The sequence below is a fragment of the Heterocephalus glaber genome, unplaced genomic scaffold, assembly GCF_053883595.1.
Source record: "Heterocephalus glaber isolate CG9 unplaced genomic scaffold, H.glaber_assembly_v1.0 deba00001067, whole genome shotgun sequence".
NCBI classification, from domain to species: Eukaryota; Metazoa; Chordata; class Mammalia; order Rodentia; family Bathyergidae; genus Heterocephalus; species Heterocephalus glaber.
In genome coordinates, this window is record NW_028258187.1 from 4202171 (window position 1) to 4215434 (window position 13264).

The 13264-nt window shown below is 47.7% G+C and overlaps 1 long non-coding RNA gene across 1 annotated transcript; it reads left to right on the plus strand.

Annotated features, from left to right (window-relative positions):
• The first annotated feature begins 2573 nt into the window (after window positions 1-2573).
• On the plus strand, window positions 2574-10624 carry LOC110346201 (uncharacterized). The gene is made up of 3 exons (XR_002390102.2): window positions 2574-3047; window positions 3924-3974; window positions 8201-10624. It is a non-coding gene; the product is annotated as an uncharacterized LOC110346201 (long non-coding RNA).
• The last annotated feature ends 2640 nt before the right edge of the window (window positions 10625-13264 follow it).

A 13264-nucleotide genomic window follows, 5' to 3' on the forward strand; every position in this document is an offset into this window, starting at 1 on the left:
AACTTTGGTCAGAAAAGAGCACCAAAGCTTAGATCTCTGCAAAAATCACTTCTTGGCAAAACACTGGCTCCTCAAGAATGCATGCAACCCTCGCAGCCTTCACTCAGCCCAAGAAGGCTTTGTCTGGCCCTTCGGCCAGTGGTACCCTTTCTGCTCTGCCACCGCTCCTTCCTGCACGGCCCGCAAAACTGCCTTGTCTGAGCTCCTGTCTTCTTCACTAAGCTTCAGAGTCCCTGCAAGTGGAAATCACACCCAGGGCTGAAAAGTTGTGGATGCCTGAAAAAATAGCTGTTGAAAGAATGAATAAAGTGACTTCCTACACTCACAGAGGTGAATGTTAGCCCGGGTCTAGAGCCCTTGTCTCAGATCGCCTCAAAGGGCCAGTTGCTGGTGGAGTTGACTGAGTAATGCATGTTTTCCAGGTGAGAGAGAGTGGTAGCCAGGTCAGTGGATGTTCTCAGCAGCTAGGAGTGTGTGAGAAAGCCCCAGGAACTATTACTCAACAAAATGCTAAATCTGCTCTCTCACCAAACTGTTCAAAGTATGCTAAAGTCATGCTCCCGACCTTATCGTAATAGAAACAGCAGTGCCGACGTGAAAAGCAATTGTGGCATCTGAATATTAGACGAAAAGCCTCAGACCAGAAGCTGAGCTTGTCCTCCTCCCTTCATTCAACAACATGTATTCAACGCAAAGAATATGCGGCTGCAGCGCACCCGGGTTCTGTGGGACTGGAGCCCGAGCTTGCCCCAGGTCAGCTGAGGATGCTCCTCATGAGACTGCATCGCCACGGACACCCCCAAATGAGTCTCCACTGTTCCCCAATAGCACAATCATCTTCAGCTTGGTGTTTGTCTACAGCTTTTAAAATGTTTTTACTTCTATTGGTGCTGCATGTCTCCAGCACATGATGCTGACATTCCTCCTGGGGAGCTGGCACCTGTACAGAGCACGTCTGAATTCTCCCTTTCTTGGTCTCCTTCCCATTTGCAAAAGATCTATCTCCCTATTTCCTATTATCTAGCTTTTATTTTGTTTTTTAATTTACTTATACTTTAGCTTTCACATATAAAAGAAATCTTGTGATATTTACACTTCTGTGTCTGATTTATTTTATTTAATATTATTGTCTCAAAGTGCACCCATTTTTCTACAAATTCATCCTTTTTATGGCAGAGTAGTACTCCATTGTGTATAAATACCACATTTTTTTTATTCATTCATCTGTTGCTGGACATACAGGTCATTTCCAAGATTTAGCTAATGTGAATTGTGCTCATGTGCATGCACATGTAATATGATGACATCAACTCTTTCAGGAAGAAAGCTAGAAGGGGACTAGCTAAGTGGAAAGGAAAATCTACTTTTCATTTTTGAGGCCATCTCCATCCTTCTTTCCATGGTGACTGAACTTATTCACATCCCCACCAGCACCATACAAGGAGTTCCCTTTGCTATGCCCTATGCTCACCTGAATGAACATCAGAGCTCTCCTTCTCAAACACACGTTCTGACTGTTCATTTCCTCCTTGGACCGGAAGCACGTGACCAGCATCTGGCCTCTATCCTGCCCATTTCCTTTCTGTTCAGTCCAGTTCAGCAGCTGGCTTCCCTGCACTCACTTACCTCAGCTGTGAGTTACCTCACTTTGAGCAGAAGACCTGACCTCACCTGCACGATTCAAAAACTAAAGCAGGGCCACTAATCCCAAACTATACAGGAGTAAAAATCAACTCAGCATGGTCAGAAATGTCCGTTGGTCTTTCCCTCAAATTCAAAACAGAAACATCTAAAAAGATAGCTTCGTTACTTTCAGGGAGACACAAAGATAAGCTCTTCCTATTTCTAATATTTACATTAGAAATTTTCAATATTTTTCTAGTGAAAAATTTGATTTCACTCCTAAGAGAAGAGTAGGAGAAGTGTTTTTGTCTTTTGCATCCTTTCTTCATGCCCTGAGAGTGGTACAGTGAGTGATCAGATGGGCAAAGACGGAAAGAGGAGGGAACTCGTGTAACTTCGCCCTTCGGACAAACTCTCGCATTCCCCACCTCCGAGCCCCTCCCTCCAGCAGCAGCAGAGCCTGAGCTGGCTGCATCCCTGCGGAAAAGGTTTCCACTCCTGGGGACCTCATTAGGAAACCTGATTACAGGCTGTGCTCTCAGCCATGCTTTCCACTCTGCTATTTCCAGCACGAAAGGCTGATGCCCATTTATCGTATCCCACTGTCTATCTGGCTTACACTTTAGAGGGAGACAGGGCATGATTAATCACCAAATCTCAACAAGTGTCCAATTTTCTGCTTCCTCTCCAAGCCCTTGGCTGGTACACTGCCCACACCCACTGCCCCAGGGAAGATGCCTGTCGGCTCCCACAGTCATGAGTGCCATAGACAGAGCCTGCTGCTTACAGGATGGTGACTGGGGCCAAACAAATTAGCTTCTTTCTGCCTCGATTCTCTCACTTCAAAACACGGCCCCCAAAGCTACCACATTCTGTTTTAATGAGGGCGTGGGGAGTTAATTCTATACAGCTGCTCACATAGTGTCTGCTAGCAATAGTTCTGGGTTGAAATTCCAGCTCTTTCACTCGCAAATGTTAAGCTGCTTCCCCGGAGTACGGAGTACACAGAGAGAGAGAGCTACAGCTATGCAAAGCACAGAGGATCTTATCTGCATGGAGTGAGCTTCTCTGGGGGGAGAACGTATTACCTAAAGTAAACACCCGGGCGCTTCAGAGTCTCTGACACGGCCCAGCCTTCTCTGTGTCTCCTCCTGGGAATCTCCATTAAGCTGCTGGGAAAAGTGTGCTTACGAAGCTCCTTTTGCATTCTACGTGTAACACAGGCCAGTGCCTGGTCACTTCCTCCAGTGGTAACTCCAGACAGCTCTGATCGTCCCTCAAGCCTGCAGTCTTCTGAAAACCCCACAAGGACAGCTGCTGAGATCTTCAGCTCCCACGAGCAAATCCAAGAACCTTAAATGGCAAAGAGAAAGGAGCCACACTGGCTAAGGGGAGGCCTGTGTTTGAACAAACACCTTTGAAAGGTACGGCTGGCCTTGGAATCTCTCTCCCTCCTAGAAACTAAAACTAGAGGCGTTTTGGGTTTCTCTATCCTCAGCTCTTCTGCAATTTTGTTGTCATCACTTCATATTCATGGGCAGTATAAGCTCCCCATTGTTCCCAGGACGTTCAGCTTCCTCCTTATCACAGGACTGATGTTTGTTCCTTCCTCATCGATGGTCTTAGCATCAGGCTTGCAATCCCTAGACATGCTGGAACCTCCCCATTGAACTGAACCCCAGGAGTGATGAAGGGTCCCTTTTTCTTTCCTGAGATGCTTTCAGTTTCTTTTCTGAAGGTCAAACAGTGATAACAATGGAGTTATTTCCTCTAAAAGGGGCCGAGAGGGAATTTTTAACCTCACAAAATGCCTAATTCTATTGAAAGAGCTGGCTGCAGCCATCCCAGTGGTGTTCCAGAATAGGAAAAGTGGGTTTCAGCTGGAAGCGGGCCCGCGCACTGGCAGGTGTGTCTGGGCTCCTGATGCCATGTGTCGGCACTTGGAAGCAGTGACCATGTCGGTACTGATGTGAGCCCAGGGCCAGTCTTATGCTCGAGCCCTGGAGCCTGTCTCGCCTGCTTGGTACGACTGCAGTAGCCTCTGCATCTGGTCTGTTTCCCTCAACACACCGGGAAAGTGTGGCCCAGGAGCAGTCATTTTGTCAGGGTGATGCTTCAGGAATTATTGATACCAGTTCCTTTCTAGAGAATCGATTTGATTCTTCTCCGGGAAGTATCAGTACATTGTTTTCAGTAAGAGGAAACTGGGGCATAGTGTGCTCAAATGACTGGACCTGAGATGGCTGCAAACCAAAAGCCTTCTGTTCTGACTACAACATCCTGTTCTCCTCTTCCTGCAGATCCTACATCCATGATCCGTGCTCTCAGGGACTGTTCCGGCCACCCAGCAGGTAAACAATCCAGCCACATGGTCTAGATTGTTCTTGTAATGGTGATGTTTGTGGAAATAACCCTGAAATGTGAGCTCAGTGTTGCTGCCCTAAAATTATAATCAAGAAGGCTAACCATGACCCAGAGGTGAACTAATAAAAGTGCTCATGAAACAGACAGACCAAAGGGCATGCCCATCCCCATACCTAGGTGAAAAAAGGCTGGGCTGCCCCTGTAGACATAATTGATGGTCAGAAGCTTGAAGCTTGGCAAGATCCACTCTGCCTGCCGAAGTCCCAGAGGAAAAGCTGGAGTCCTCAAAGAGTCCTGGGCTATGATTCTTTATGTGTGAACCTTGGGTGGCGGCAGCACCTAGGAACTTACTAGAAAGGCAAACTCTCCCAAGCTACTGAATCAAAATTCTGCAGGTGGAGCCTGGCAATCCATGCTTTAACACAAAGCCCTCCAAGAGAACCTGTGCCACATTAACATCTGCGAAGCACTTAGCTTCACCTCCTATGCATTGATGACTCTGCTCTTATTGGTCCAGTCAATGCGCGATCACTAGCATTATCAAACTTGGTAGGGAAGGAAAGGGATCTTCACTATGATCAAGGAGGTCTATACAGACATCAAGCAAAGAGCAATTTGAGTCAGCACACATTACCATGCTGCACTGTGCAGGCCCGACGCATACAGATAACCTTGTGTCTACTAAATATGGTTAACAGAGATCAAGTATAATTCAGGTGTGCAGCAAAAACACATTCTCAAATACCACCTCAAACTCTATGAAAGATCAATGAGTTGCTAAACAATGGTGGTAACCAACAGCTGGCCTGGTACTGATCCCTAGAATGGGGTGCCTCTTGGAGAGAAGCACAAAGGCCAGGAGACTCAGAATCACAAACAACTCCAGATAATTGCCTTTGGCTACAAATCCAAGACCTGTGTGCTCAGCCTGGGAAGTTCTCTTGGTCCTGCAGCAAGAGTGTCCAAAGAGAGCAATGCGCACACTCGAAGCTTCCAACCACAGGGGCCGGGCAGATGAGGTGCAGACCAATCAGTATAGTAGACAAGAGTGCTGTGTCTTAGCCTTGACTCAGGCCTCGGAGATTGAAAATTACTCTTGGTCAACAGAAGACTGGTGGCCAATCAGCCATTTACTGAGTGGCCTCTGTGTCTATAGAATGATTATTGGATATAGGATGTGGCTAAACTGGTGCCCACTTTTAAGAAGGCTGTGGAAAAATTAACAAATAAACACTTAAAAGGAACAAAAGTCAGAAACATGTAAGTACATATTGAACTGTTATCATGAACTATAAACAGAGCGATCCAAGAAGTGAACAGAACCAACTTATATCAGCAAAGGTAAATATCACTAGATTGTGAAAAGTTAATATGGGTAAAGATGTCATTTTATGGAAAGGAGAATAGGATGGATGGCAGTTGAAGACAAGAAGGACAAAGGATATAAGGAAGATCAAAAGCATCAACTTACTTGAGAATAAATAGAACATCAACCAAGTTGCAAGGTGTCTTGGGTGAGACTAGCGAGTAGGGAGCTTGGGATCTGTTATTTAGAAACTTGTATTTTCTAAGTAGGCATGCAGTCCATCGGTATTCTGGGTAGCACAGTGCCATGGTAGAAAGATGACTTCATGCTTGGACATGACTTCCAGTTAGGGATCAGACCAGCCCTGCTCTTCAGAGAGACTGCGCGGGTCTCCAGCTTGAGTTTTGATTGTGGAGTGGAGAGAAGATGGCAGAGGCAGCACAGAGAACACTGAATGGGCTGTGGGGAAGATGGAAGAGTAGTCAGCTCTCAGGGCTTAGCCTGGAGTACTCAACCATGGTTACCTAGAGAATCACCAGTAAAGTCCTAGACCAGATGAACTGCAATTGCTCCAAGCCAAGGGGACATAGGTGCTTTCCAAAAGTCCCTCGGAGACTTCCCTGAGCAGCCATGAGCCTGGAATTTCAATTTCCAGGAAAACAATAAAGAGCATTGAGGGGTGAAGGTGAGTGTCTCTCATCTGGCATGATGAGTGGGTTAGTCACAAGTTGTTCCAAGGTAGATGGTCTGTAGGACCAGGAAGATCGGCTATCCAGGACAAGAGATAGATCGTGGGATCATTAATGGGTGGGGCATCATTAAAGCTGAGGTGGTAGTGTACCTGTGAGAGCCTGCAGGGAGAGCAGAGATGCCAACGTGGGGTCTGAGATTTGTAAGAATAATGGGGTGGACTGTGGGTCACAGAAGTGGATACCTGTGAGCTCAAGTCAAGGCTGAGGTGGACCTTCAATGGAGGAAGTACGTGAATCAGGTGGGCTTCATCTGAACCAGGTCACTTCCTCAGTGACTTTCACATTATTTGCCATCACCCTGCTGTCCAGGGTCATCTTGTAACTTCTGGGAATCTCGCACTTTAGTTCCTGATGAAGATGTGCTACATTGCCCCATATATTCTAATACTTGCATTTATGAGTATATTCTCAATTACCTAGTTGATTTATTTCAGCAATGTGCCCCAGAGTCTCCATCTGCTGTGTTTCTTCCCATGGACATCACAGAGTGAGGCCCAGTGTCTAACGTGAGCTTCCCTGAGACCCAGCCCAGCACCGGCCCTTAGAGTGTGTGCACTGGGTATTTGTTGGAAGAAAGAGTAAACAGATGTGAAACTGTAACTTACTAAGCATCTTTCAAAACAGGACATTTCCCTTTGGAGGAAATTTGGAAAATAGGAACCAGAGATGTGAGATGAGGCTTGAAAAAGCTCGCCGCGCAGCTGGAGAGGCCGATTTCCCAGGGGCATCTCCCCATCCCCACCCGGGAGCTGCCCTCCAGAGGGCAGCTGAGTCTCTGCTTTCATCATCAACAGCACCGGAGGAGACTAAGCCGAGACTCAGTGGCCTCAGCCTCTCCTGAGACAGGGACCTGGAACTCCAGGCCACAGTGGCCCTGAGACTGGATTGCTCCCCTGCCTCTGGGGGAACGCTGTGTCCAGCACCGCTGTGTGTGGGGAGTGGGCGTTCCTGTCATCTACAGCTGACAGAGTCAGAGGTGGAGATGGCACTGATGCAGGGAGGGTACCGTGCTGACGGTGTGGGAGAGACAGCTCTGACTGAGCAGGGGCCTGGCAGGCTGCCGGGAGTGGCAGCCAGCAGATGGAAGAAGGAAGAGAGGAAGGGAGGGAGGGAGGGAGGAAGGAAGGAAGGGAGGATGGAAGGAAGGAATGAAGGAAGGAAGAGAGGGAGATCTCCAGGAATTGTGGAGGGAAGAAAGAGCCCACCAGCAGTACTCAAGTTCTCCATACCAATAGCTTGGAGTATCAAGCACTGCAAATCGCTTCCTACAAACCATCTCACAGGAGGCACTACAACGACGACACTATTATCTCCACTTACAGATGAGGAAACTGAGCCCGGAAAGATTAAGCAACGGGCCTGGGGTCGCACGGCTACACACTGTGGGCATCTGGATTTCACCTGTGGTCTGAGATTCCCAAGCTTACGCTTCGCAGCACTGTGAGAAGCCATCTCAGAGCCAATGGGAGAACACTCTGTTACTGCCAGTGACACCGGCACGCCTATGCTCACGTGTCTGCACTCGTATGCTCACACACGTTCATACACATTCATATTTACACATACACACTCACACACGCACACACACACACACAAGATCCAGCCTAGGGCTGCCTGCCCATGGAGACCCTCCCTGAACCTGCTGCTCCTGGGAAGTGTTTGCTGCATCCAGGGCCCCTCCTCCCCAGGGCCCTCCCCCCTCCCCTGCTGGGGACCCCGGGACTCCATGGAGACCCCCCGCCCCGCAAGGTGTTAAAGTCTTTGCTGAGCCAGACTGGAGCTTCGCTCCTGGCCTCAGACTGCTAAACCTTCAGTGTGAGCCTCAAGTATGGACTTCCTGAAGACACTTTTTGACCCAAGGAAGTTGCTTGTCCCTGATTTTGTTAAAAGTCAAAAGTGAAGGCAGAAGCTTGAGCAATTTCAGGCTTCAAACCAAATGAAATCGTCTGAGAGCATTGGAGTGTCTCCCTCCAGTCCTTTGGAGACACCTTCCCTTTGCAGCTGCACATGGCATCGGGTCTGGTAGGAATGTTGGAGAACCAGGGATGGGCCTTCCAGGGCTTCCACTTGAAGTGGTTCAGTTAAAGGCTGAGCCGCCTTCTGGGTGCTGCTTCCCAGGTCCTGAGATGTTTTCCACTTTCCTTCTTTCCCACAGCCAACACAAGCAAAATGGACTACTGGGCAGGTAATACGAGCAACAGAGCGGGAGGCAGTCGCCAGAAAGTGTGACCACCCCACTGACTCCAGAGGCAAATCCTCATTAAAGGACGCATGTCAGGAGCATCATGCTCACAGCACTTGTTGGGGCCTCCAGAGCCCAGAAATGCCAGATCCCCATCAGCTGAAATTGTCTCAGTTCTTTCCCACCTTCCTTTCTTATTTTCACTGCAAGTCAAGTCTCGCGGAAATTCCTTCCCACTACTGGCTCCTGGTCACATCATGAAAGCTTTCCCAAATCCTGCTTGTTTCCTAGAAGAAGGAATGGAAAGCGCAGCCACAGATATCTGTGTAAATGTCGCTGTTTATTATCGGAAGCTGCGTCCAGGCTGAGAGGACCATTCCGGGCCTGACACCCCACAGCCTGCTCCTCATTCACCAGGGCCTTGGGGTATTTTTAGTGGGAACGATTTGCCATCTCTTTTTCCTCTGTCTTTGCTCTTCAGACAGAAGGTTTATGCTCACTGTGGGTTTTCAAGCCTAGGGAAAGAAGAAAGCCCTGTGAGCTTTCCTCGCCCATAGAAGGCAGAAAACAAAATCCACAGAGAGAAACAGAAGTCGCCTCTGTTCTCACCCCAGCCTCCCGTGCATTGGAAAGGAGCGAGCAGCAGCATCCAGCAGCTTAACTCCTTCCTGAAATGCTCGGAACCACAGGCCCAGGGTTCATTTTTGTAGAATTAGGTCATAAACGGGACCAAGCTCGTTATTGAGTCATTTGTCACCAAACAGGAGGAATGCAGTGTCCTAACACGGAAAGAATGTCATGCCCCAAACATTTATTTCTGGCCGCGTCTTTCCCAGCCTTGCAATCAAAACTTCAGTGGGAAGCTAGATAAGCACAGGCCCCCGCCCTCCCCTGCCTACCCCTCAGCCCCTCCACCGCCTGCACCCCACTCCCTGGCCTGCTTCACCTGCCTGAGCTGGGGCCTCTGCCCCAGTTATGAAAAGGCAAGACAGTTCCCTCGCATTTCCTCACCCATTCATATCTCCAGCTCCTCAGCTTTGCTGGTTTTCTAGGAAAGCCTTGCCACATCCCCTTGGCTGGATAAGCACTCAGTTCTCCAGCGCTCCGGGTGCCCGTACTGGACCATGGCAGAGGCAGGGCCAGGAGATTCCTCCACACTCAGGTGCTAGGCGGGAGCTCGCGTGGCCCCACGGGCAAGGGCTGGAGTTGGCCTCTCCTCAGAAGATCTGTGTAAGGGGCCTGATTCACACCAACGTCGCCAGTGTCTTGTCCAATAGTCCAGGGCTTTAGTCCCAGCATAGTTCACTCTCTATCAAGGGAACTGTAATTTTTTCACATAAAAAAATCTAGATTGGCCATTTCTCCACATTCTATCTTTGCACATGGTGCCTGTATTTCCATGCCTGGACCAGATCTGCCACATGGATACACAGCAAGAATTCTGTGAATGTATTCAATATCAGATTTTCCCAAAATGGAAAAAAAAAAAAGCGGAATGCTTAATGATGGAAAGGAAAACACTGGCCAAAATAAATGACTCCTGGATCCCGACCAGGGGCCGTGACTTGTGTTTGTAGTCACATTTTAGTTGTGTGTGTTGCTTTGTGCCGAGCTATTTGTACAGCTGGGTTGCCTTGCACGACAGCCACAGCGCCCAAAAGCATGGAGACGCTGCTGGGGTGAGAGAAGTGCAGGCTGCCGTCAGCCTGTCTGGGAGGAAACCCCAGCTGCACCTCTTTCCAGGGTGAGACTGGGCAAGACCCTGACCTTTCTATGCCTCAACTACTGAAGGACAGAGGCTAAGGACAGGACTCTGCCTCCTCGGACAGAGAGAAGATTTAAATGAGGCAGTTCAGATAGAGCTCTTGGCTCTCGGTACCTGGCTAAGATAAAAGATGTGCAAGTACTAACTTTTTATTGCTAATAGTCTATAGCACATGCCATTGTAAGGAAACTATGGAAGTTTACTGGTTCATTCATTTATAACCTTGAGAGGAATCATTTTGTGAAGACAAAAATTGTTTTTTATTGTAACAACAACAAAAAACTATGCCCTAATTAATTGTATATACAAAATCTGCCAAAAAAAATGTACACACACTTCAGGAAAAGAAAACTGGTAGATGTTTTGTCAGCAGATGGTGCCACCCTCTCATGGGGACATGGGAGGTTGCAGAAAACCCACTGCTCTGCCGGCCCTTAGGGAAGAAGCTGAAAGTGTGGATGCAGCAATCTCAGTGACAAGGTCACCCGAGCAGCAGCTCGCCCGCTGATAAGCGTCTGGAAGCCCATGGCCACCGCTCTGAGCACCTCTGGTCCCTGTGGAGGCCAAAGGTAACTTGTATTAACCTCAAGATGGCTCAATAAATTTAGTGTTAAAATACTTACACAAGGTTTTCTTTTTCTGAAGTGTGTATACATTTTTTTGGCGAACTCTACACACGGGGAATTTTTTGACCAAAAGGTATTTACATCAATTTCATATTTGTATGTTACCAAAGAGATTTACACACACACACATATTATAAGCACGTATATGTACAAGTCTGTATTTCCCCCTAAAGGTCAGTGTTCTGTGAATGTTTCCCTCTTTCCCCCAGCTCCCACGAGGGAAGGTCATTTAGCAATGACACCTTCCTGGACCACACTCCCTGGCTTACCCTGGAGGACAGAGTGGTGACCCCTCTGCTGTCCCAGCCTCCGATGACCTCGCCAGGCAGGTCACTGATGGGGTGCAGACCCCGAGGCCCCAACCAGACTGTGCAGAGCCCCAGTGTCCTGCACGCTCAAGGCACGGGTCAGCCCTGCTGTGGACTCCGCTGACTCACCCGCCCACCACGAGCCACAGCCCTCCAAAGGATGGGATGAGGTCACATCCTTTTTCTCGCCCCCTCTTTTTCTTTCTTTATTCTGTTTTTTTTTGTTAAATAAGGATGGAGATGAAGGGCAGGATGAGAGTGGGAAATGCTTTCAAAGCTCCATGGTCCTGCAAAATCCACAAATGTCCTTTGCTCCGTGCCATCTTATTCTAACCATGTCCCATCAAATTGTGTTCCAAGGAGGAATGTTATCTTTCAAAAAAATAGAAGGGAGGGTTGGGAATTTAGCTCAGTGGTTCTGCTGCCTGCCGCGCAAGCGCAAGGACCAGAGTTTGAACCCTGGTACCAAAAAAATAAAAATAAAAATAGAGAGGGAAAGAGAGAGAAGAAACAAAAACTACAGATAGAATATAGTATTTTGCCTTAACATACTTTTACCTTTCGGCCAGGATTACAGATTGGCGACTCTGGATGATAAAGATACCATCCGATTTGCTTTTATTTTGTCAAACTTTAAGCTTCATTGGTTTTTGTCTAATGCCTACAAAAAATGCATATACCATGTTGCCTATGCTTCGACTTCCTTACATAACTAATAATTCTTATAGAGTTCGTGTCCAACTTTTACTGTTCAGTTCAGCCAGCTGCTGTTCTGCTCAGGACCTGTGTTCTTGTCTTCACACAGGACTCGAGGTGGGGGACAAGGGCCTCAGTGTGGCTCCTTTCACCTTCAGTTGCGGGGTCAGCTGTCTCATTTACACAGTGAGCAAAATGTAAGAAGCTAGAAGAATCAGAACCCCACTGCCCCCTGACAAATACTACCTAAAGTGGTTTCTCTAAGCCTCCAAATCATCCCCTTTGCGTTACTGACCCCTCTTACCCACTGCTTGATCTGCCTACTATGACTCTTTCAAATAGACTCTTTCACCTCAAATATGAATGTGTGCATCTTCCGCACAAAACCGCCCCTCTTTGTTACGTTCAGCAGGGTGCAATAGCCTTCATGAGTTCTGCTTCCCAGGGTGAGGGTGGGTGGCTCACACACTTTCAGATGACAATGACAAGCACTCAGCCCTTGGAAACAGCTCTGCCCCAGTTTGTGTATGGGTGGGAAAGGAGGAGAAAAAGCAGAAACCTGCTGAGCATTAGTCTAATCAGGGCTCTCAGTCTGCAGCCAGCACAGAGCAGCTCCTGTCTGAAGACAATCGCCCCCTGGCGCTGGAGGAGCAGTGAGGCTGAGCAGGTGCAGGGGCCCCCACTCACCATGCAGGAAGACTTTGCTGTGAGCCAGGCAGTTGGAAAGGCACCAATGAAACCTTGAGTCTGCTACTGGGCATGCCTGGTGGTAAAGCATTAAGGTCCCAGTGCTGAGGATAACAACCTGGAAAGACGACTCAGAGAACCCAAATCATCTTGGCTTGGAGAATACAATGGCCATTGAGTCAGCGAACAGCACAGAGAAATGTGAGCAGAAACTGATATGCATCCATCACAATATTCCAGGCAACCAGTGGCTCCACCAAACATCTAGTTCTCATGGAGAAATGCATCTGAAATGCCACTGAGGAGCCCCTGAAATGCTATCTCCTTTCTCTAAAATAATCTTTTCGCACCAACTAGTATACAGGCGTAGATTAGAGTGGAAAGAACATGTGGAATAAGAATCAAAGTCCTGGGCAAGGTTGTTGCATTCTCAGAAGACATGTCACCTAACCTCAGCAGGTCTCAGTTTCCTCATCCACGGAATACACAGATTGGAAAACGGTCCCTGAATCTCTTGGCATTGTGTAATTCCGGGCTTTATGAGACTTAGTTATCATACATTGGCCTCCTTGGAGCTGTGCACTCAAAGCAATAGCTTGTGGGTCCAGATTCCATGAAGTTTCCATTCTCCATCTGAAAGAGCAGGCAATGTAATGACATGAAGAAACAGAAATAAATTAACTACTGGAAGTTCATAGCTCTTAGTGTGACTGAATTTAACAAAACAGTAGCTTGAAAGATGAAAAATGAGAGTATTGTATATATAAACCGAACAGAAAGTATTAAATCAATAGAACTCAAAAGTACAGGAAAGCAAAGAATTAGTAAAGTATGGCAAAAGGGGGAAAGGTGGCAGTATTGCTAGCTCATAATATTTGACTTATTGTCGAGGTAGACAGAAGAAAAGAATGAACCAATTATACCACTTTCTTCTTGCATAGAAAGGAATGATTTG